The sequence below is a fragment of the Sturnus vulgaris genome, chromosome 1 (genome assembly GCF_052056855.1).
Source record: "Sturnus vulgaris isolate bStuVul1 chromosome 1, bStuVul1.hap1, whole genome shotgun sequence".
Taxonomy (NCBI): Eukaryota; Metazoa; Chordata; class Aves; order Passeriformes; family Sturnidae; genus Sturnus; species Sturnus vulgaris.
In genome coordinates, this window is record NC_142243.1 from 38,205,223 (window position 1) to 38,230,758 (window position 25,536).

Here is a 25,536-nt window from a genome sequence, read left to right on the forward strand (position 1 = left end):
CTATAGAGTTTAATAGTTCTTTATGTTTCAGGCATTTACGTTTTTTTTCAGATTTCCTTCTAATCCCCAAACCACCCATATTATTACATATAAATTTCTGACATGCTCAGCCCCATGGAAACAAAAACACCCTGAAATCCAGGCATGGTCTATCTCTTTCCACTCTCGACAAGCAGTTTTACCCCCAAACAAAGACTAATTAATTTACTTACTATGAACCTTTTTTCAGTTTTAATTCCTACCATAAGTTTGTAATTGTGCCTGAGCACTACCTTTAGTATTCAAGATACCAAGGGGAAGAAGAGTGTCACTCAGAAAAGAAGCAATTTTTATATGAACTTTTTACTAGATTTTGCAAACATGTGCTTAGAAGTTTTCATGTGGTAATTAATTGTGCTTTCACAGGTTAAAGAAATTGATTTCACTCCAAAGTAAGGTGATGGTTCAGAAGATTTAGCTTTTCAGTTTCACTTTTTGCTCATGCAATACGTGCACTTAGGCATATATCTGAAAAGCGCAAAAACTTTCCATCTGAAAACGGTTCTTGAGCTATTAATTCAAATAGATCTGTTTATCAAAGCTGTAATAACCAGTGCTAGTGACACTATTGAGCCAAAATTCAACTAATTTGGAAAGATTCTTCTAGAAGAGCTGTCCACACTGTGGGTTTCCAATTGTACTACTTAGTGGAAAAAAACTCTTCTTTCAATGTATATTTCTGTCATGTTTATCTGGACTTTTTTCTTCTAATCTAGGAGACATCTGTGTATTATCAATATTTTTTATTCTCAATAATTTTTCATATTTCCTATGTAAACCTATACATATCAGCTAAACTCTAAAATCCTTTATGTTCATATATTTGAGTTTCTTTTACTAAAAGCGTGGTCAGTAAAGGTAGAAATTTCCATAGCTACAATACAGCACAATTCCACTATAATCACTGAGTGTAGCCAAAAGGTAATCGCTGTATATAGATAGATATTAAAGTAATTCTACGAACAGAGTGCTGTTTTAAAATAGAAGAACAATGAGTTCATCTTTCTCTGAAATTCCATTTTACAGACTGATCAGTGTAAAGTAACAAGAAAGCGAGGAACAGAAATATAATAAAAATATTGAGCCTTTAAGAAATAAGTAGGGAGAGTTTAAGAAAGAGATGTTACACGGACAATAGAAGTGGTTCTTGCTGTGGAAAACTGCAAAAGAAATAAGAAATCTAGTTTCACTCAAATTAAAATACAAATACGAAATCATACATTAAGAGAAACCACATTGCTAGAGAATGCACTGAAGATACTCCCATCATCACCACAATGATCCGTATCCAGCCTATGCTATCAGAAGACATTGTTATCTGCAGAATTTCTGCAGAACTGAGAGAAGTGCATGGTCTCATGTGAATAGATACTCTTTCATGATTCTCAGAGGTGCAAGGGGCTGAACTGGTATTGAGAATTTACTATCTCCATTACAAGAGATGTCACAAGGCACATTACGAAAACAGATTATGTGCTTATACAGCACAGTTTTCTTTTGTAGCTATTGGTGAAAAAAACAGGCTAAATGTTTAAGCTCTTTTTAACAGTATGTGAAAGTGCAACGTGGGGGGCTCCAGTGCAGTCACATTATGATACCTTGAGCTATAATCTTTTGTTCATTAACCCAGAGGGCTTTGTATACACATACAAGTAATGCCACAGTTTAATCTTTTCACTGGGCAGGAATTTAAGCCATATGGTTCTTAACATTCAGGAATCTGGGAGCAATTCATGCGCAGTTACTGTGTCTCAGCATGGAGGGTCTAAATCGTTGATTGATACTAATTGTGGCTATGTGTCTGAGCCCCAGTTTTGATCTACATTAGCCCCTTTTCTCATTTGCAAGTTATGTAGATTTGCCAAGTGCATGCCACCCTTGCACTGGCAGCAGCAATCACAGAGATATCAAAGGCAGTTTTCAATTAACTTGTTCAGGAACTGGTGAGTACTTCATTGCAGAAGTCTGAATCTTGGAACAGAAACGAGTTTTTTTTCTAAAGCAAAAATAGTACCTAATAATGTTTTATTTTTATTTGTCTCTATTGTTCCTATATTTTTGCCTCAGATAATCAAGGCAAATATTGAAGTCAGTAAATGTATCAAGTGCATTGTACTCACTGTATCTCATTGGGAAAATAAATTTAGTTAGCATTTCCATTTGCAGCATAAGGATTTAAGTCTGGAGACAGGAGGTTAATGACACTTTCATGCACTACAGCGTTTTGTTAAAATCTGGTGCTGTAGAAGGAAATAGAACTTTATGATGCTTACTGCATAAAAACTTAATATTCTCCCTCACCCTCAACACAATCTGTGCCAGTCAAATATACAGTCCCATAGTAAGCCAGCTTGACATTAAGAACTCTCTTAGCTCTGATGCTTCAAGCAACATTTTCTTGATAGGAAGGAAAACCAATTAGGAAATACTTTTTTTCCTTTCTGAAAAGTTCTACCTCAAATTTACTAGGTTTAAATTACATAAGCACCATACTTGCTTTTAAAACAATATCATTGACACGCACCTGAGCAGAAAACATGAGAAGATACGTCGTGGAAAAAATTTTCTTCTTAAAGATTGTGCTGTATTTAAATTTATTGAGGTGCTAAAGCTATGAAATTCCAGTTTACCTCTCAGGTCAGGAGCTATGTTTGCACAGTAGCAACCAAATCTCTTTTGAATTGGCTCTCTTGTTTTTCTGAGAAAAGCAATATAAACAGAAGATCCAATACTTGTTGCTTTCTTCTTTAATTTGTCAGCACCTTCTGTCTAGAGGGGCTGTGGTGCCAGACAGCATGCTGCATAAAGACTGCAGCAGACAAATTGCATTACATATTGCGGCATATATACTGACATACAAGTGCCTTGAAAAATCTAAATTATATCTTCTGTCTAAATCACAGCCACCACACTGGAGATAGGTTGAAATGGATGGTGTCACCGTTTAGGTGTGACAATCCCAAATGTAGCGCCCCCTTCCCCTCCCTGCCACAAGACTCTCCCAAACTAGATAATGCTCAGTTGTTCCCACTACTTCCCCTCCCTCTTCTGGGGATGGAGTTTGAAACTGGAGGCACAAAAGGGTGCAAATTGCAGCTTGAGATGAGAACGATTTTCTGGAAACAGCAATGAGATAAGGAAATGAACACTAACAATATTGATAAAATGTATACAAAAAGAGAATTATTCCCATGTAAAAATGCTTATTGCAGAGCCTGACTAACCCAACCACAGCCACCTTTTCGCTGACTGGATAAAGAAACACCTTACTTCCCAGGAGGGAGAGAAAAGAGTCCCTTGCCCCACCCCCTGGCAAAAACATAAGATGGTATTTTCCTATTTCCCTGTCCTTTTTGTGCCAGTGACAAAAACCTATCTTATGGGTTACAAAGCTACTGCTTTCTTTAAATTAACTTTACCTATATATTCATGTCAATATATTCACAAGCTCTGGAATTCCATAAGTGAAATGACACACTTCTACCATGATAGCCTTTTAAAAAGCCATTCTGTTTTTATGGGTTTTCAGAAAGAACTGATTATGTCAGAGCACAGATAACAATAATGCAATAACGTAGCCTTTTTGGTGTTTTCCAAATGAACCTTAAAAACTCATTTGGAACAACATTATAATGCAAATGTGGGGGGAAACTATTAAGGAGTTCTTTCCAAGAATATGGACATTGGTATCAAATTAAAGTTTGGGGAAAATTCATTAATATATGGATGACTGTCAGCAGGAGATAGCTGAGAAAGAAAAATTTGCATTTTTGATTTTACATATAACAGTTTACATATCAACTGCTACAGCATAAACAGGTCAGTAAAAATTGAACTGAAGTTTCTTCTTACTATAAGAACTAAGTGCACTTTTGTTGAATATTTCCATATAATCATTCCGTAGTTTTGGAAAATCTTGATATTGAGTTTACCAGAGCTATCTTCCTAGGCTAGCATTAACCTTTCTGCTTACCTAAGAAAAAGAAGAAAACATTTAATATTCACAGTTTAACCAGCAGAAAGATAGGATTCTGTTACCTATGTTTGTATTTTCATTGTCAGCTTGGAGCATCTGGGGAGGTGTTAAAGTGACTACCTCTTAGTCAACTTTTTCCTTGTAATTCTATTTCATGGCATCTTTATCTAGACTCCTGTAGAGGAAAATATGGTCAGCAAAACTTATTAATTTGTCAATGTTTCTGATTGTTACCATGTTTTAAATGCAATTTACCAGGAAATAAAGAAAGTTTTATATAATACATTGAGAATCATGAATTAAATTCATCTTCCTAATTGCACAATTCTTAATCTTTCTGAATAGACAATGAAATTCACAGTTGCATGACTAAGTGCAAGATTTGACAACTTTTTCAATTTATTACAGTAAATTACAATTTCACTGAAGCACTCATTCTAGGTTAATTAAAATGCAAGTTGCCAGTAAATGAATTATGCAAATAAGATATTGCACAAGTAATGCAATAATTACCAATTCTACATTTATAACCTTATTGATTTTCAATAACTTGTCCTAAATCTTAAATGTGTAATTTGTAATTAAAGAAAAGATTAAGCAGGAAGTGATATGTGAGGGGTTTTGAAAATAAACTAATAGCAAATCATTACTTTTTGCTGTAAACCCTTTTGGAGCTGCAAATTTTGAGATGGTATATTTTGATCATAGCTTGGCCAATCTCAGTTTTCAGCAGAGTTAGACAGATTGCCTAAAACACAGAGAATCTCTCATTTGTTACACAGTTTTAGAAGAAGTTAGAATGTCAGTTCTTCATATGAATCACATTATCTTTATAACTGTACAAGGAATAAGTCTTAGTAAATTGACATGGTCTGGAAGGAATAAAAGATCATCTTGTTTATTTCTTTGCCTTGTCTTCCTCTTCAGAAGTTGTGCCCCAGGGAGTTTCTTGTGAGACATTCCAGCCTAAAAACAATCTCTCACCCCCATATTTTGCAATTTCAAAGGGCTGTTGTAAATTTCACTGGAGTCTCCTCATGATGCAAATAATCACATCTAGAAAAGGAGCCTCTCTACTGCAATCCCAAACTACAGTGTGGAGATCTCACTCCCAATGTCAGGTGCAGGAGCTCCCACAGGACTGTCTAAGTCTCACCACTCAGAAACACAGTTGTATCACAGTTGAAAAGTATGAGTATGATTTAATGGGCAAAAGTTTTGAAAATTATTAAATCCTAAAATTAGCTTTGTGTTATCAGATTGCTTCTGAACTGTTTTAGTGTCACTGTCTCAGACACTAATTGCTGTTCTCCCCCAGGAGCCCCTCAAATTTTTGCCAGTAATAAGATTTTCTAAAATGTGGATTGATATGGAGGTGGCATTACTGAAACATTTATAACTAGGAGCAACAGCAAAAGTTATACATGTGCACACGAAAGTAAGAAACAACTGTCTCTTTGGTTAATTAGAATTTAATTACTGTATCACTTCATTAATGACTTTTAAAATGGTTTCACTTTCTTTTCATTGTAACTTCAGGGCATCGGAAAGGCATTACCTTTTGTGGTTTCTATTCGTCAGCCTTCCCAAAGAAACTACTGCAGAATACAGTGGTACAAAAGGTCAAAAGTCTGCTGGACTTCACACACTTAACACATGTAGAGGTAATTGCCAGATAGCAGTGTGATTTCAGCTGCTGCTGGCTATTAGCTAAGGTTCAGGAAATTATGTGTGCCTGAAAAGTACAGCCTAGTCCTGGAAATATTTTGGACACAAGAGGAAACAGCACTAGATGGTCCAGTCCACCCAATCAGGGCTGCCCCTGACCCACCACCCAGCCATGCTTTCTCCCCTGGCCCCAGCAACTTCCCAGAGGCCGGGGTGGCATCAGGAATCAGGGCTTGCTTCTTCTGGGTTTGTTGTAGGATGGGCAAAGCTGCCGAAGAAATCATTAGTCAATGGTCTTTATGCTCCCTGGAGAAATAAGGCAGCATTACACTTTGCTGCTATGTAGTGCTGTAATAAGCAAAAGAGGAAGAGAATTACTTGACTTTATCCTCATGGATAGGCATAGCTATAGCATTCAAAGGTAATATAGAAGTGGGATTCAAACATTGATTATATCATTTCTTGCTGATAATAGCTTTTAGTCGGCACTGTGCATTCATAAACCTGCCTTAAAATAAGCATCTACTGAATCCAATTTTAGAAATACTTTGATAAAAGTAACATCAGCTATGTTCAGTCACATTTAATTTTTTCTTGCAGTTATACAGAGGATACCAAAATACTACAAAACTCATGCCTAGCTTGCAACACAAACACGGAAATATCTGGGTGGCTTGTACATGAGAGAAAGTCACAAGGGGAAGATCCCAGCTGAAGGCAATTGTCACTCCTCTTCTCACAATTATAGAGATACCTTTGGCTAAAAAGACCAAACCTTTGGATATCCATATATTCTAAAATCTTGTCTCCCCTCATCCAAACAGCCAGGTAAAGAGAGATCTGAGGAAATCATTCCTCGCTCAATCCTTTCCAGACCTTCACATTCTCTTTTAAAATGTTCTATAGATGCTGCAGTCCCATGTAGTGTGTTATTTACCATGATATGTCAGACAGAAAACATCAAGGTCATGTGAAGGTTTCATCAATAAACAGTCTTTTCAGAGCCAATATATGAAAATTCTTCAGTTTTAGAATAAAAGAAATGTTAATTGCAGCCCCAAGAGGCACAAAGGAACTGAAGAAGGTCGGTGAAGACTCACAGTGAAGTACTGTGCTATGTGGAAGCTCTAGGAAGAGATGAGTATGTGTACTGCTCTGGCAGATCTAGTGGCAAAACTGTCTGATTTCAGTGCACAAAATTAATACTTAGGACAACCTACACAATCACTGTGATGAAGATTCAGACTTAATGAACATATATAAGTGATTAAGTGCTCAAAATTGAAAAGATATCTAAACTGTATTGCTTGTTCACATTAAGTGAGCAAAAGTAACTTCAGATGAAATCCAGGGCCAGTATTTCAGTAAAGAAAGCATTTAAACAACATTTGAGAAAAACTAGAACCTGACTCTCTAACTAAACCACTAACCAAAAGTAAAGAATTAACTAAAATTTGTAACATTTACTTCTTCCATATCTCAGTTTTGGCCTAGTACTTCAGTGACTATTCAAAACAATTTGCATATGTAAGTTTAAAAATTAGTGTAGTTTTTGCTTTCTTCCATTGTCTTAAAACAAAAAAACACCAGTCCAAACAGATAAACAAACAAACAAACAAACAAACAAACAAACAAACCACCTAGCCCTCAAACCCCACAAGTTATTAAAAATCCTCTAAGGGACCTGGAATTCATTGACTTTAACACTTGGTGCAGGGAGTGATCTGGGATGATCCAGTGTAAGAACATTTGAACTGCACACAAGGCAAAAGCTTGCAAACAATGAAATGTAATAGACTGTGGAATGATCTCCCCAGGGAAATAGCAATGCTTGATGCCTAAAATCAGGCTAGATAAAGCAACAGGAAACACACTGTTGTGCACAACACCATAATATAATGTGGCCAAGAAGTGACTCACTTGCTATTTCTTTTCTCTCTAAAAATCTATATTTCTGTGATATTTTTGTGGTAACAAGCAGATCTACAGCTCTTTTGATAATATCCATTAGGTAATGGAACAGTAATGACTATGTAGAAAATGGATAGGCAAGTTTTGTCCTATTTGATTCAGAATGGAAGGCTTTTGGCAGAAGGGAGCAGATTTTCATCCAAAATCATTTCATGAGCTGAGGAAGTTCTGAATAAACCACAGCCCATCACGATGTGCTAAAAGCTCACAAGGAGGGTGCTTCAATGCACACCAAGGTTCAAAAGAACACTTGACAGGAAAAAGAGCCATGCACAATCATTAGAGATATAAGAAGTTAATGTCACTGACTATTTTGGTCTGAGTACAGAAAAGTTCTCTACTGATTCTCGAGTATTTATGTTCCTGGACATTACTGCTCATCTTCTTTCGGCTGAGGACTGGAATATTTCTATCTTCTTTTCACTGTTCTATAGAACTGAAACAATAGCATCAGCACAACTGGATGTAATACAAAAGAAACAAAGGCATTTCTTGCTTTGAAAACTCAATGAAAAAACTTCGTAAAAAAACATGAAAGGAAAGACATTTACAACAGAGAATGGCTGGAAATGTCAATTTACTTTAAACTGAGCAGTAAAAGGTATTTCTTGCAGGAACAAGAAAATTGCACTGGGACTAAAATAGTACCACGTGGTTTAAGCCTGTTGTTAATAGCTAGGAGGGTGGCTGCAAAGAAATGCTTGTGACAAAGGCACATTTGTTCTGTTGAGTGTTGCAGTTGTCTGTATGACAATGTGCTTTTCATATAAGTCCAAATAAATAAAAAACTATTTTCTAAGCAAATGAGTATTGGAAATGGGAAAAGGGAGGCATTTTCTGATCTTAATGCTAAGATGCATTTTCCTAACGCTTCTGAGCTTTAGGAAGAATTAGTTATTCCTTTGTTGTAAAGTTTTTTATCATGAGAATCTTTATCAAATGCAACACTATGTTTGCAGGAATGTCCTGAGGCACTAGCAGAAGAAATTCACTCAGTGCCACAGCAAATGATCAGACTGTACAGGGGCAATCAATTCAAAGTGGAAACAATAACATTAAAACAAATAATAATAAATGATCCAAATCAAACTAACTCTTTAATTAAAAAGCAGCCTTCAGAGAGATGAAGGATCTAGAGAGGGAGAGAGATCAAATCTTTGTCAGGAAGACTAGTGTGAGGAAAAGTAGTTCAAGAGAAAAAAGTGCTTTCTGAGGAAAGGGGTTTTTTTTAAATAAAATATGTTGAATCCGATCTTCAAACCTAAGGATCAAATAAAAGAAAATTGATGGGAAAGACTGATTTGGTAGATAGCTGCAAAGAATCATTCTGCTCCTATTCTTTTTTTTTTTTTTTTGAAAGACTGATGCAGAATTGGTTAAGAGTGCAATCAAATCTTTCTTCTCTCTGCTAGAGATGTCCTTACAAGAAAAGGAAATCTATAACTAAATAAAAAGCCACAGACATTTCAGGGGAGGTGACTCAGCCAGGATGATGTGACAATTCTGGTTGAAGATCCCGTTGCAATCAATTAGACACCACTCCTGCATGTACTAGCATTTAATTTAATTAAGATCTGGAAGAAAAGTATTTATTACTTCAGATCAAATACACTTGAACATGGTATTCAACGGTAAAAAAAACCCCCAAACAAACTAGCAGACTACACAAAATAAAACACCCCACCCAAAAAACCAAACAATTAAACCCAAACATTAATCATCTAGGAAGAAGACTCTGGGAGAGTATTTTGTTTGAATTACCCTCAAGTATATTTCTGAAAAGAAGTTTGAACTTCTCTCAGTCGTTTCTTCATCCTTTCAGAGTTTTAATAAGTAAACAATTGTCCAATTGTTGAGGCCTGACCTACTATAAAGCTGAGTCCATTTTAGCTAGATTAGCAAGTAATGAAGTATTCAAAACACTGACAGGTACTGGGGGAAATCCGGATATTAGTGATAGTTACTGGAAGTCATATACTCTTAAAAGTACAAAAAAAAAAAAAAAAAAACCCCAAAAAATTGCAAAGCTTATAAGGAAAGGTAATAAGTTTCATAAAAGAAGATGATCTGTTGGGAAAGAAAGAGAAAGCATCCCAGAAAGAGATTTGTGGGCTTACCAGTACTTTTTTGAGTCTGAAGCACCAGACATTGCATATGGTCTTTCTTTATTGTCTTTTCCAAGAAAATGGAGACTGTTCCCACTGTTTGTCTTTCCTGATACATCTGGACATCTGTGCCTCAGTAGGACTTTTCTGGAAAAAAGACATTTCTTCTTTTCCCTAAGAGGCCAAATTCAGTGAAATTCACATTAATTGCATTGACACCTGTTCATTTTTCCACCCACTCTTTGGATCAAAAACTGTGAATCTTACCAAGACCTAACAAACAAAATCTTTATAGAAATTTCAAGGTACATATTCCAACTTTGAGAAATTCCATACGAAAGGCCATGCACAAGTGACTTCCTTGTGTTTCTGGCAAGCAGTAAGGGATGGAAATGGCAATCTTCAGCCCACTAGATCTTGGAAAAAAATGGATGAAATTTCACAGGATAAAGAAATTTGCTCGTTTTTTTCTCTGCTGAATTTCAAAAATTTCATGTAAGTGATTGAGTTGTTTGAATTTATTTGATTTCTTTTTTATCAGTTTCATGAGTCATTGATGATGAAATTATTACACAACACGAACATGAGTTTCACTGTACCTGTTCAGGCACATAACTGAAATACACACTTCAGATTCAAAGGGAACTCTTGGCTGCTTAGTTCTTTTGAAAATTATGGTATTTATTCAAGAAACTCACTTCTGGCCTTTTCTAAAAGAAAGCATTCAGTCACATACACGTAACTTCACTTTCTCATCTTGAGGCCAATCCTGAAATCCTTTTCAATATTCATCCTGGCAGGAATTTTTATTTTCAGAGGAAATAAAGGTAGAGTAAGGATTTCAGGAATGGCCACAATTGTCTGAGTTCATTTCACTCACTTTCTTTAGTTTTAGGGGTATTTTTTTTGTTCCTTTCCTGGCCCATCTCTCTTCAATCCGAATTTACTTTGCTCACTAGTTTAACGTTCCAATCTTCCAAAGAATACCATTTTTAGAACAGTTTAAGAAAAACAGTGTTACAGTGTTCGATAGCCTGGGGCATATAGCGCTTTGCAGAAGAGAAAAACAAAGTGTATTTTTTGCTGACAAAACTAGAGAGGTTGAATTTTCAGCAGTTTGTGCCCACAGGCAAAGTGTACAATTGTCTTAAGTCCACTCTTTGGAGCTACAAGAAATCAATTATTTTTTACTGTGTTAATATTGTGCTCAGATCTCTCCACAGCACTGGAGCCAAACTCGAGCAGTTTTACATCCTGTGAATAGAACAGTAATAGCTGTAATTATGTGGTATTGAGTAATCTGAGACCAAGTTCCCTCCCTGTCTCACAGTACATGCATCTTAATTTGGATTGTAGATTTGTCATAATTTCCTGGTTCATAGCAAGTGAACAGATTTCAAGGTTTTAGAAGCTGACAGTCTTGTTCAGCACCACTGGTCAGTACTTTTGCATAAGAGACAGAATAGCAAGTTGCTTTTTAGCAACAACAAACTTCACACATCTCCAAGACCAGTAGTCTTGCTACTAAGTTTCCTACTAATATCTATTAGCAACAGAATAAAGCACTCCACCTTTTTTCTTAGGTGTATATTTCGTTGATCCCACGCAAAATATTGTCAGTTCGATTTTCCTCACAAGGAAACAGGTAAAGACAATTAATGAGCTCCCCCTCCCCAGTGTGACATTTCTGTTAAATTCCAATTAGAGACTAAAAAATTAAGTTTAAGCATCGTCTATAAAAAAAACCTCATTCTGTCTCTTACAGTATTTGTTTTGGCACTGCAAGTTTTCCTTACTGGCAAAAAGAAAAGGATCTTAGTGAAACATTGTATTCAAACCACATTTTTGAAAAAGAAAATAAAATTACTTAAATATCACAAATCTAGTACAAAAAAGTTTTTAAAGACCAGACTTTATTGTGCTAGCTATTTTTGATTTTGCCTGAGAACACATCTGTCAGCAGACAACAGGAAAATACAGTTCTGAGATCCAGTCCAACAAGTGAGCACACCATTTTGTTATATTTTACTCTACTCTTACTACTCTTCAGATTTATTTCCCAATTACCAGAGCTGCAAATGAGAACAAAGAATCAGTTGAGGGAGTGATAGACAAAAGTGTATGAAAGTTCAGACTTAGCTACTAGAGACCTCTGCATTAACTTTGGTTCTTAATATATTATTTAAAAGCTGTTCAACAAATAGGTACTGTTTTTGTATGAGGTCAGGGACTTTTGGTACTTTATAATTGCAATGGATTGAGCTTGATGAGCAATCTATTTAATTTAAAGACGTCTCATTCGAGAAACAATCTGAAAGTAATAACCTTCATTAAGTCTGGAAGTTCTGTCCTAACTTTCCTTAATGTTTTCAGCTGTTGATATTCACCTTTGAGTCATCTGTACATACTGAGGGATGTACAATCAATTAATTGATCTAGCCCTCTGAATTTAGGACTTACATCATAACTGAGCTCTCGTGGTGCACAATATCTATCACAATTATGATCAAAGGATGAAATTAAATATGAGTAACTGGAATATGGAGAAATATGCTCCTACAGGAAATGTGTCCCCTCAGATTAGGGCATGTACTAAACCTGTTCAGCTGTCTCAAAATCTTCATATTTGTGTGCTTTTCATTTCACATTTTGCTGATTTGGTGACACTGCCCAGTGGAATATCTACATAAGGACTGAGCAGAATTTATAGGCACGCTTTTTGAATAAGGTACCTCAGAGTGAAAGATTCAGTGCAGAAGTGTTCATTGATGAGTAGAAGAGCCAGAGGTGCCCTGATGTTGTCTTGTTTTTAAAATGTATCACTTTCTTCAAGCCCTCATTGTAAGACCCAAGTCTTTTATACAAAGATTACCTTTATCTGAATTTAAGTGTATATACATGAGGAGAAAGAACCTAGAATTTATTATTGAATAACCCTACAAGAAAGGTTTATTCATTTTTATTAATCATAGTCTGTCAACTGGCATGTCTGAAGTCTTCTAATTACCTTGCTGAATTAGCAGTCAAGTGGCATTATTTGTTCTTTGAATTCATGGGGTCCACTTTTATTTAAATGATTAATGATGCATATTAATCAAGAACTGAATTTCTGCAGAAAACTACCAGCTTGGGAAATAAAGCCAGAAATTAAATTAGCTCATTTGAGGTGTGATTGAACGTTTTCACCCCTGAAAGCACGCACTTCACAGTTTCAGATAAATGAAAAGAACCTTAATATCTTTGGATTTTGTCTCTAATGTGAAAACTTTCAAAATAAATTCAGGCTCAAAGTGTTGTGGCAACTTGTCCCAGAGATTATATATCTATTGTATATTATACCCGTATGCCAGTACATGCATGAAGTAGATCAGAACATAATTAAGTGCATACTTTTTTATTGTCTTTTACAGGAAAGGTGGGATGATGAACTTGTGCCATATGCAAGAGCAGCAGTGTTCCCCTCTGCTGGAAGGAGTCTCTCCCCATCCATGTTGGGAAACAGTTCACTTCCTTGAAAGGCAATGTGAATCCCAAGCTTTTGCCTTCTCCCTTTCACAGTCCTTTGCTCAATGTGAAATTTGCCATTGATGGAGACAACAGGGGCATGCTAAGATTGTTTGTAGGTATCAAAATACACTGATGATATCCAAACTTGTAGTTTCTGAGTTATAAGCTGATTCAGCTGATTCAGCATATGGCTCTTGTCTCTCTGGTAAAATAAGAAATAAATTCCCTATCAAGCTTTTGAAATCTTGGCTTTTCTAGAAATGGAAGCCTTTAAATGAGAAGTACATTTTAACTGGTTAGTGTAGTTAATGAATTAATGCCATTTAGGTCCTCATGTCCTAGTCAAATTCCAACTTAGATAATTAATTTCTGCCTCTAATGCTTTCAGTTCTACTGGTAAATTTATTTTCCACTTTCCAATCTACATCAGGTAATAACATTACTGCATAATCTTATCACAGTTGTTTGGTTTCAACACAGAGGGATTGAGCTTCAGGGATGGAAATTAATAGCCATTCTGTGCAGTAAATGTATAAGCTTAGAATCGCTCTGGGGCCAAAGCATACTCCACATTTGTGAGTTTCAATTGATTTTGCACAAGGGGTACACAGATCTCCATTCACAAATGGCAGACATACATTTTCAGACGGTTTGTCTATCCTTAAACTTTTGAAGTTTCCCTTTCATGTTTACCTGAACAGCCACACATACACACACACACACAAATGCTGTTTCTCCCTTAAAGGTTGCCTGAAACCTCTGTATTTTCCCTTCTGATTTTTGTACAGTTTATATTTTCAAAATTGACTTTTTCTGATGACTCACCGTGAAAAGTAAATACAAAAGATCTATTTTATTTCCCTTTCATAGTTTGTGGAGGGAAATAAAAATTTACTCTGAGAAATGGTCAAGATGAAGGTTTATGGCTCATTCAGTGAAAATAGTCTATTTATATTTCAAAGCAGAAAGTGGAAATTAAGTCAACTGGATTCTTTTTTAATAAACCAAATTTAATATTTTTTACTACATTCTTCCTCTCACAACCAATTTCCTTCTAAGGAGATTCTCTGTGTTGTTTTTATGTTAACTATTCTGATTATTTCACTGAAAACCTATAGGTCTTATCAGTTCAATTGCAAAACTTCACTTGTAAAATTGCCCTTTGAAACTTTATTTCTAGCTAGAAGCAGATATAAAAGCTGCCCGAAGAATGCTGACTCAAAACCGTGGCCTAGTTTACAGAGGGATGTGACTGCTTTTCATATCACATCACAAGTCACTGAAACTGAAGAATGTCGGCGTGCCTCAGATTTTTTATTTGTAAAATTCCTGGGTCAGCTTTACCTCCTCACTGGTCTTTTATCTGGGCATGCAGGTGTTGATAGCTGCCAAGCAGGTGACTGACTATGGTGTAGCTGGCATAACTGGGCAACTTCCAGCTAAGCCTCAGAAGATCCTTCAGTGATGCATTTAGTAAAAACACAGGAGTAATTATGTTCACAGTTCCTCTACAGCAGCAAGGCTTGTTTGGAAAGAAGCATTTCCTCTCCCTCTCATTTGTAGCAGAGTGAGTCAGGGTCGACTCCATTGCTATCAGTAACTCTGATGCTCAGTACAGCTGGTTTACGATTTTCCATTGTTAGTAAATTATCCAATTTAGATCCAACTCTCTGATAATTTGAAATAGCCTTCACTTTAACCGGTTTTCAGGGGGAGTTTTAATTATCTTTAACCATAGATTTTGGATTTCAGATTTCACTGCATTCATCATCTTATTTTTATTGTTTTGTGTTTTATTGTTTTATGTTAAAATTAGGCAGATCCTGCTGTAGTAATTTTTTCTTTCAAAATTATGGAACAATTGATTGGATTTTTTTTCCAAAATATAATTCAATCACTATGAAATCAAAATTTTGCACAGGAATCTTGCTAATAAGTTTATGTATGGATATTTCCTAAAAATATGTAGACTTCAATGAATTTTTAATACTTTACATTTTTATTTGACGCACTAAACTTAATTTTACTTTAGTCTGAATTTAATGTTTATAGGCATAAACATTCCCTTCTGTGTTGCATCAAGATCTCTTTCCCTTCTACAGCAAGGTTTTCCTTGACTACATCTTCCATGCAAAAAGGTGGTTTCCCTTCTGGTTTAAAAGTTTGCTAATGGTGGTTAGAGGGTATGACTGAATCTGTAACACTAAATTAAATAGGAAACACAGTGACATGAATGATCTTTAGCTGACTTAAAATGAAACTTTCCAACATTTTTGCAAATACTTCTGTTTCTCTTTGTGTCTGAGAAAACATTAAATAACGTGGAAAATAAATGTTTTATCACTCATTATTTCTTTTGGCAAAAATTATAAATTGCAATTTTTTGTTTGATTTTGGATCCATTTCCACATAAACCACATAGAATCAATGGATAATTCTCCTAAGCGACACAAAACAAATGTGCATTCCTTGTTTCCCAGGCTAACCATTATCTCCTTGCTGGTTTAAAATGTTTAAATAGCATATCAGCATCCTTGTCTAGTACATTTGACTGCAGGAAGTGATGATTTTTTTGGACAATGCAGTTCTATAACAAAACAAACGAGTTAAGTTTTCTGTGTATGCATTAAGTCTGAATTCTTCAATGACAAGTAGATCAGTGAGTCAATTATTATGAATGTGCATGATAAGGAAAGGAAGCTCAGAAAACTTTAAGTCATTGGAAAGTTGAGCTTGACAGACATGTAGATGCTGACTACAAAGACAGATGCATACTATCTCACTAAATATGAGTAGTGTGTATTGAACATGAAAAAAGAGAGACTTTATACTTTCTATAACAATAATGAATACACTAAAGTGCTTACTGAGTGATAAAAAATAATTTTATTGGGAAACTAGGATTCGTCTTTTGAAGACGCAAAAGAACTACTGTCATTTGCAGTTTTGACAGGACTCAGAGTAAATTTATCTTTGAATTTTTGTGTGGTTAATTCCCATGTGGCAGAGGAACCTGTGATTTCCCATCAAGTTTGCGTTTTAAAAAGGAAAAACCTACCACATCAGTCTTAAACCATTACCGAATGCTAAGAAGGTTTATTCTGCTATTAATAAAAAATGTTCAAATGACAAGTTGGATTATAAACTGTTCATGTTTTCCCTGCTTGCAGATAATTTTACTGCTAAATGGAGGAAGGGGAGTAGGATTTTTACATGTAAAATACAGTTGCCTAAGTTAAAAACAATGCTCTTCATGTAACTTTTATAATTGCTGAAGACAGTTTAAGTGCTCTGAATTTTATTTTCGACAATGCTGACTTGGTATATATACAATACATTTATGATATAACTACATTCACACAAAGTATATTATTGTGCATATAGGATGTCTATACACACACATATAAGTATGTAGGTATCATTATATATCTAATGTATGAATATACATGCATAAGAGCTTGAATAATTCCAACCTGTATGTAGTGTGGAGATTTAATAATTTGATCACCTGTCCTAACAAGTCCTAGGTTATTTTGCTGTTTTCACTGAGACAAACTGTAATTACTATGGACATTTTTAGGACAACATCTAGGAATAAGTCTCTGGTTTGTATCTAGTGCTGCTTTGAGTCCAAACAAAAACTTTTGAAGCTTTAGTTTTCCTTGTACCTTGTACCAGCAGGGATGAATGTGAAATATGGAATCTTCTTGTGGTGAAATCACAGAGAAATACAAATCAAGCTCAAGGCAACCACCAGTTCATCTGCTCATAGGACAGCCAGTATTTGGGTCATTCTTTGCTGCCTAACTAGTTCTTAAAAGAATTTCAACAACAAAACTCCTCAAGTCCTCCATCGATTCATACCAGTTCCTCACTACCCCGTCACAGTGATGTTTTCCACTGTCTGGATTTGTGCTTGATGTTTAAATACATCATTTCTTGTTCTGTTCAGAAGTGTTGTTGAAAACAGATGTTGCCTTCTCCTTTGTAGTAGCTCTTTATACCTAAAAAATATACTTAAAAAAATATCATCATTCTATTTTTCATTCTTGACATATTTCAAATAAATTAAAAGAGATCTAGAGAGATTTCTCTGGAAATCATCTTTTTTATATCAGAGCATTCTTATCGGTCTCTGAGGGTCTTGTCCTAAGCAGAAAGCATCTTTTCTGGGAATGAATTCCCCAAAATTGCATGTCTCTCTAGCTGAAGCCTTCACAAAGCAAAATTAAAACTGAAGATTTGGGAGTTTTTGTAGATAAACTTATTTTTTTATAAGATCAATACTTCTTTATTCAGCTTGTGCTGTCTTCTAAATCTAGATGATTTTCAGAAATTATCTCTAACTGGTTGTTCCCATGTCCTTTATTGTGCAACTGATTTTAATGTCACACTTTCTGATTGATTTTCAGACGTTTCTTGAGTATATCAAGAATTGTCCTTTGGCATTCTAATCTTGTCCTCCAATAGGCTTATTATCCTGATCTGATGTTGTTTTGAAATTTTAAAAATTTGACAAGATAATTTTCTGTTATATCATGCACTGCATTAGTGAAAGTATAGGACAGAAGTGGATGCAGTTTGATTCTGCAGAGCCCTATCTGAAAATTTTATTTTATTTTCATAGAGAATTGATATATTATTTCTTGCATATGATTGTCTAACCTGTGTTGCACAAATTTCAGAGGCTTTGCTGTCCTGGCTGTAAAGCTGTTGTTCTGGCTTGTCAAGGTGGTATCAAAGCCCTACTACTCCAGGAAATCTCCTACTTGTTTCCCATTAGCAAAATCTGATGAAGAATAAAAGTCCATTATTTTATATGATTATTCATGAAAAATCCATCTTATTCTTATTTATCTATTTTTTATTTTCCAGGTTGATAAGTAGTCACTCTTTGCATCAGGTTTTTGCTGGGAAAAGAATTGAGATGTGACTAACCTAAAATTCTCATGCTACTCTGCTTTCTATGCTAAAGGAAAATATATCCCTTCTTTGCTTGCAACTGCTTTTGGATTTTGGTTTGTTTGTTTTTTTGAAGTTCATTCTTCCTCCAGCAGTTCTCATGTTCCAGTGATCCTACAATGGAGAGCAGAGTTGGCTAAGGGGCATCCAGAAGCAGCACCAAGTCCTTTTTGCCAGTGGGAAGGGGTTTCACTCAGAGATTTGACAAACCCCTAACTATCCCAATAATCAATTAATTAATATACCAATTATCTGACAATAAATTTGTCTTCCCTGTACTATTGAAGATCTTGCTCATTTTCTTGTACTACCAGCTGCACTAATCCTCTAGTCATAAACGGATTTTTAGGGAAGATTGTCTCAAAAAAGACTGTGACATTTTGTTGTTTTCAGTATCATCTGCAGTTAGCTTTGTTTCACAGAGGGAGTAGGCCAACCCTTGCTTCAGACTTCTTACCTTATACTGTTAAAGCCCTTCTAAAGCAGTCCTTGTTATTCCTGGTGTGGCTTGCAAAATGCCTCTATTTCTCAATTTGGCCTTTTTGATTTTGTCTCTCCCAGATTGAAATATTCTGTTGCAATCCTCTCAACAATGGGATCTGATTTCTACTGTTTGGTCCCATCTTGTGCAGAGGCCAGTAAAGAATTTGCAGCTGAAACAAGATGAACACCTATTGTATTTCTCAATCTTTTCCTGTGCTGTGACACGTCGTGTTTATGTGATTAACATGTCTTTTTAAGTACCAGCCTTCCTTAACAATTTTTTCCTTTTAGAATTGCTTTTCAGATCAACAGCTCTCTGCAGAGCAGTTACTTAATAAATAATTACAAAGATTATTGCTTACCCAAAAGAACCAGTACCTACGCATAGTCTTCATGGCATTTTTTACTCATTAATTTTGACAGTTATAATTGCTAAGGGTAGATATTTTGAGAATGCAAAAATTAAAAGTAGGAGACAAGTTCCAGAGAGATAGGCAGGTTGTCTTATCATACACACTGTCATGCAGTTACTGTCACCAGTTACTTTCAGCATCAGCCTTAATGAAATTAAATGGGTTTCATGTATAAATGCTACCCATCAGCAGAGGAAGGATAAATTCCACCTTATACTGAAAATATATGTAAGCCCAGAACAACTTTAAGGTAAGGATTTTACCCCTTCATGGGTAAATGTGTGCTTCTATCTTTAGGTTAGGCTGCTTCTAAAGATTAACCTTCTTGAACAAGTGGAGGACAATTTACTTACTAATTAATAATTTCCTTCTCTTATTTTTAGAGTTAAGTGGACCAGAGATATGGAAAAAATTCTATTTTTTTTCCTTTAATTTACGAATTTCATTTTAAGATCATACTTGAAAACCAGCATAAAAACAGTTTGGAACAAAAGGAGAACATACAAAAACTGTTCACGAAGCAACTGCATTTTGCTTTCTTAAATCCAATGGCATTTTAATTGTTGTAGAGGTCACATCTATTTATTATTTTCTTTCTTTCCCTTTAAAAAAATGCTGAAAATCCGTTTATTGTAAATATAAGCACCTGCTGGAGTCAGAAGTTCTCTGATCACCTGATAGTCTCCAGATACATAATAAAATAAAGATGTCTATTTTGATTCGTGGACTTAAAGAAGAAGAAATAAAAGACTGAAAAACATGAAATGTACTATGAGTCAAACATAAAATTGACTAAAGAAATGTGAGAAAGTAAATTTCATATCACTTATGAATGTTAGCTCCTCTTAATTAAGGAAGAGACAATGAAATGTCCTTAATATTGTCACTGGAAAATTTATGCTCAAAAGAAGTATAGTTACCATTTATTCTTTAGGATGTCCATGTTTATTCTTTGCATATAATGAGGACCAAATTTATTTGGTCTACCTAAGAAAAACTAAATGCATTTTTAAAATTCTTTTGTTAGAAGCATGTCTAGTTCTAAATAGGAACAGATATGAGCACATTTGAAAAATATCTTTACAGGCTGTTTTTACTTAATGGAATCCTAGCTCACTTATGGACTGGGAACATATCTGTGTATCTACAAGTCTTATTTATTTAATTGTTAACATCTTACAGGAATTGAAATGAAACACAGAAATCCAGCTCAGAGCACACAGTAAGATTGCAACATGTTGAGTTAGTTATGCTCACCTGAGGTAAAAAGTCAAAAGATCAACTCTCAACACATTAGTAAATTAAATGAAGACAGAGGAAATTGTACTTTGCTGATCTGAACAGAAATTGAAGCCACCTTTTGGCTTACTGAGTGCACAGGGTAATTTAAATATCCTGACTTGATTCTCCATTGCAGCCTCCATGTGTTCTCTCATACTCTGAGCCACGTCCACTCTATGCCTTCCTTCTCACGTGAAAAACATATTGAAATAGAGAAATCTCAGTAAATAAGTCGATCGTGAGAAGTAAACTGCATTTTTGGGACTGAATTAAGATTTTTTTGGACTAAGATTTTCTATATTCTGGGCTGCTTCTATCTCCTCTGTTCATTTACTCAGTCATCTTTTGTTTACCTCTGTGAAAAAAGATAATGAATTCTCATGCTGGTTGTGCATGACTGATGAGTGTGTTCTACTTACTGGGGGATACCTTCTTTCTGTTCCCCCATTCTGAAAAGCAGAACAAAAAATCCTTAGGGTTGACAGTCTTTGTGTATGAGAAAAGATCCATCTGTATCTACTAAAACAATATTCCTAGAGTCATCAATATGATCAGCATGTCACTACTCTATTGAAATGCCAAACCCGTGGTGTTTGGGAGATAGGGAGAATCCAGTCATCAGTTATGACTGTTGTACAGATCTTCATCCATTAAAATTTAGTTGGTTTAGGGCTCAGCCTACTTTTCAAAAGGTCAAGCCTTTCTCCTAGTGAAATTACTACCTGTACTCATATATCAGGCATGACTGTGGGCACGAACATTGACTGAAACATTCACTCGTGACTCGTCTGCACAGAACTATGGAAGAGTCCATCAGCATCCATTTATTTCTGTGTGGAAATCAGTGCTACAGAGGAATTTAGGTCATGTGTGCCCATATAATACCATAAATTTTTAGGCAGCAGCCATTTCATTTTGCAGTACATCTTAATCAGGTTTTCTGGATAAACTGCACAAGAATTATGTATAGCAATTTTACTATGCAGTAATACTGAAGATTTATAGTTTATGAGCTTAATTTTATCTTGTTTCTCAAAACTCACAGTTGCTTATATAAAAGCACATAGCTGCAACGATTTTCTGTGCAGGCCCTTAAAATAAAATTTGAGAGTAATGCTATTATTTATGTGTTTATAAGCTTTTCCTGCAAGATTCAGAAATGCTTGAGATTTCTATTGAAACCTGAAAATAATCATAATGAGAAATTTTAGAAAATATATCCTTTCTAATGGAAAAGTCATTCCGCTTTAGATGATTACTTTTATTTAACAGTTACTTTGGGACCATTTACATAATGTTGTCATTCATTAAACTAGAAAAGCCTCAACAGGTTTTCTTAATGAAAACCTAAAAGTAAGCATGTAACAAATAAAATTATCGAAAAATATTCTTGTTAATTCATTTTTTTTTATATATATACATAGTCATAAATTAACATTTGTTGGGAATACATTTGGAAGTGTATATTTTGGAGGTGCAATTGGGGGCAGAAATATGATAGGGAACAGAGATCTGAAAAATTAGTAATGAATGATCTATGATTCCAGTTGGGATAGCTGCACTGAAATCCAAGCAAGTTTGTAAGTCAGAGGACCATGTTAATTTATTGCAAAATAGTAGAACATAGCTTTGTTAACACACAAAAGATAAGGTCTTCTAGGTTTTTTTCTTTTTGATTGAATATAGTTAATGACTGTGGAATCTGAGTTCTAGACCATACTTTTATTTGCAGTAATGTTCAGGATGTCCCTGAAACAACTAATCCCAAAAATATGAGGTTCATCTCCACTGTGAGGCACCTCTTCTAATGTAAGGATAGTTCTACCATTGGAATTCCAAGGAAAGGTTAAGTTTTGGTTGATGATGTCTACCTAATCTTGGAGCTGCACAACCTCTGTTAAATTTCAATAAGGCAGCAAAGTACTCCTTGTAATCAGTTTCACAGTAGGAGGAGGAGGAAGTAACAATCGCCTTGTTACACAACTCTTGCTCATTTAACTTAACTCCTTAAGATAATTTCATTATGAAGTTCATATATATAATAGTTGACTATTTTAGAGTCACATGTCTCATATGAAGGCCCCAGATGTTCACATAAGAACACATTTCATATCTTAAAAAAACATTTCAGCTGTCTGACAAGTACAGTACAATTATGCTTATTGATTCCTACAAAGTCTACAGGAAAAGATTTCCAGGAACAAGAAACACTATTACTGCCTGTGCTTTATTAGAGTATGAGCCTCGCTTTAATAACGAGAGATTCACCCCACTTGTAGCTGCAGACTTAATTGTCACAAAATCTGGAACTAGATCAGCAAATTTCTTCATTTTCCCTCCAAGATAAAAAAGGTAACCAAATGTCCTTCCTCCCTCAACTATTTGCCTCCTTCTTTAAAAACATCTAAAAGGTATTTAAGTGTCTCTATGTACCATGACAGTAAAATACAAAATTAACATTAAGTGTAAAAGTATTTAATAATGAATTTGTAATTAAATCAGATTTTGTATGTCAGCAATCAAATGATTTTCTAAAGGACAACTCTTTGGATTGATGCTTAATGCTCATGTAAGGACAAAATAAGTTTAGCAATATAATGAAATGAACAGAAATGCATAATCATAATATTATTAATATGTTAACCTTGTAAAAATATTTTAGTATTGCAGGCACCTAACAAGATAGCTATGGCAAGTTAATTAGATTTCAAGTAAGTTTCTAACCATGCTAATTCATATTTTATAAGAATATTAATTAAAAACCAACATGCTATAGCTTCACTGCACTATCTTGCTATATTTTATACCATCTCTGACTTACAATTAAACAAAGCAACTATAAAGGACTAGAAAAGTGCCAGGAATCATTTCTTGCTAATACAGTAAAAATTATTCTGCAAATGGTTTATCTTTTATATACTTAGTACATTTCATGAAGATCTGTCCTTAGGAGTCAGTGTAGCATACAAAATTTCTATACAAACATAAATATGGAGTTGACAATGCAAATATGCATATTAGGGCAATTTTATTGCTCTCTTTTCTTTCACAGGAGAGAATTAAATTATCAAAGGCAAGAGTTATAGAAACTCATGAAATAAGGAACTGATGGGTATTTTTCCATAAGGCCCATGGCACAAGTCACCAAATAAAACATTCTTGTAATCTATTAATTAATCTATCTTTTTAATCAATGATTAAATCACTCCTGATGCTGGGCTTAGCTCAGCAGCAGTGAATGTTGTGCAGGTATTTCCATTTATCACTGTAGCACAGAAAAGATTTATAGCTAGATGCTACACTTACTATTATTTTATCACATTCGTAGGTGGTAAAGATGCAAGAAAGTAAGGAATTCGTCACTAAAATAAAGAGCATTAATTTTCTTTAGGAAAATTCCGGTAGCTCAGTTACATCCTTCAAGGTGTCCATTTTGATGCATGAAACTAGAAATCTTTTGATCTAGGTGAAGTAGGATCCTAGTTCTGGAGGACAGCATGAACCTGGAGAAGAGCAGAGGGCTGAGTGTCTTCTTTTATCAAAATTATCAAAGGTTCCTGGTAATTCTGCTTGTTACTCTGAACTCTAAAGAACTTTGCCTACAAAGATGCTCATTTGTTTTCCAGGTCAGTATTCAGGATGTGTAAATCTAAGACACCAATGCTTCTCTTGCCTGGTCTTGTCCTGGGTTCTGTCAGGACCATCCCACTTCCTGAGAGGATGCTTTTACCTGAGCCTTCCTTAACAGAGTTTCCTTCTTAACAAGATTTTCTGCAAATTCCCAGGTGAGATAGTGCATCCCATTTTTCAAATGTTGGCATTGCTTTGACTTGCCTTGCAAACCAGAGTCCACATAGCACCTTGTTAATTTGTGAACTACAATTTAGCATGCCTTGCTTGTTCCTTGTAGTATTTTTGTCCCCTGCTATGACCTCAATGTCAGGTTGCAATTTACCTTCTATAAGCTTCAGGCTGAAATAGTAACTTGTTGAGCTGCTCCATTTTTCCCTTCAGGGTCCTGCTTTGCTCCTGTTCGACAAACAGTCTGAGGCGCAGAAACTGATTTGATTCATTTTATGTTTGAGATCTACCTCAGATTTTGCTCAGTTTAGCACTAGAAGAAGTTCCTATTATCTCGTGCATCTCCTTAGTTTAGTTTCCACGAATAGGCAGAAGGACAGAAACACAACAGACCAACCTTATAAATTTATGGGGTTTTTTTAGCTTGTACATCAATGGGGTTTTTTTTAAGAACCAAAGGCAGCTATTGACATTATCCTTTCTCAATAAATTTCTCATACATGTAATTTTTTCATTGCTTCTGTGCTTGCTATCTGTCAGGCTTTACAGTCCCTTTATTTGTTCTCTTTGCTTCAGACGAAAAGCTACCATTAAATGAGGCTATTTCTCCAGGAATGCTGTACTTATCACTCGGTAAAGAGGTCCATTCCACACATCCCTAAAATTCATTAGATATTCTAGATACCTGTCAGTGTTCACACTCTCACACAGACAGCAATGCAGGGAAGAGCCCGGGCACAGGAAAGTGAGGATTCTCCTTTGTTGATGCAAAAGAATCTTATTTCTCTTTACCCTATTGCTGCTCCATTATGTGCAGGACTTTGATTAATTCAGTTAATTGTTTTTCTTGCTTTATAAAAATATCTCTATTCAAAGCTTTAACTATCTACTTTTTTCATTTGCTGATTGGAAAGTAATACAGTTATAATGCAGTAATACAGTTATAATGTAATATAGTAATGAAGAAAAAGCCTGAGTGTCTTTGAGTCTTTTTATACGAGCTATATATTTTTATGCACGGTACAGGAAAGATTGTGCTACATGGGCAATAAGTTACTCAGTTTGAAATGCCCCAGTGTTTACTCTCTCACCCCTTTACAAAATTATCCCATGATAAATCCAATGCAAGGTTGTAAGTAGCAAATGCAATTATTTTATTCATTTGTGTTTCTTTACACAGAAAAGATATCCCCAAATTTTGTTCAGAAAAATGATAGTGAATCATGCCTTGGCCATTTTATTTCCTGAAGACAGGCCATGTAGAAGCATTAAAAGCTCAGCAAGATACTACATGTAGCAAAAAAAAAAAAAAAAAAAATTCAAAGGAGGA

General features: G+C 35.1%; 1 long non-coding RNA gene across 1 annotated transcript in view; it reads left to right on the plus strand.

Moving 5' to 3' along the window:
• The window catches only part of LOC148225163 (uncharacterized), a 117,998-nt gene extending 93,840 nt beyond the window's left edge, over positions 1–24,158 (plus strand). Inside the window, exons 3-4 of the long non-coding RNA XR_015799017.1 lie at positions 13,170–13,378; positions 24,032–24,158. This is a non-coding gene — a long non-coding RNA (uncharacterized LOC148225163). The remainder of the gene's footprint in view (positions 1–13,169; positions 13,379–24,031) is intronic.
• Positions 24,159–25,536: the final 1,378 nt, after the last annotated feature.